Here is a 617-nt window from a genome sequence, read left to right on the forward strand (position 1 = left end):
TAAAATTAACTTTAGTTAGTTTCGTCGTACGTCCGTTCCGGTCTCTCGTACCGACCGGTACGTCCTCGTACGTCTTACGTAGAGACGAAGGAGGACGAAGCTCGCAAATATAAGTATTTTAACGTAGAGAAAAGTCCCTGTATAATTCTACATACATATTACGTGTTTTTGTTTAGGGTTTATAAAAAACTGTAAAATTTGAAAAGCTTACCTCTTCTACACGGGGTTGTTTTGCCTAATGGTCAGTTGGCACTAAGACTCTGAATTGTGTTGTCACTCTTTTAAGTACTGTTCACGCCCTCTTTAGTCACGTGCCTTAGTTGTTTTCTAGTTAGTGGAAAGACCGGTTGAAACATATCTGATCTAAACACTAATTAATATGCTGAAACTCTGCTCAGGGCATATTTGTTCATTGATTTGACTGGTTATTACACTGTGGTGGAGGTTAATGCACGGTCAACTACTTATTACATGATGAAAGAAAGCATTAACGTGAAGAAATACTAAGTAACTCAAAATATCCTAATAGAAATAATAACTATAGTAAAATTTCAGTATTTCGAGTTAAAACTTTTACTTGTCTAAAATCTGTAATAATTAAAGCATTTACAAAGTTC

General features: G+C 35.2%; 1 protein-coding gene across 1 annotated transcript in view; it reads right to left on the bottom strand.

Annotated features, from left to right (window-relative positions):
- The window catches only part of LOC106458754 (angiotensin-converting enzyme-like), a 39,652-nt gene extending 39,318 nt beyond the window's left edge, over window positions 1-334 (bottom strand). The window contains exon 1 of the mRNA XM_013918296.2: window positions 212-334. The gene's annotated coding sequence lies outside the window, so the exon portion shown is untranslated. The remainder of the gene's footprint in view (window positions 1-211) is intronic.
- Between the last annotated feature and the right edge of the window lie 283 nt (window positions 335-617).

Source organism: Limulus polyphemus, unplaced genomic scaffold, assembly GCF_000517525.1.
Source record: "Limulus polyphemus unplaced genomic scaffold, Limulus_polyphemus-2.1.2 Scaffold509, whole genome shotgun sequence".
In the NCBI taxonomy this organism is placed as follows: Eukaryota; Metazoa; Arthropoda; class Merostomata; order Xiphosura; family Limulidae; genus Limulus; species Limulus polyphemus.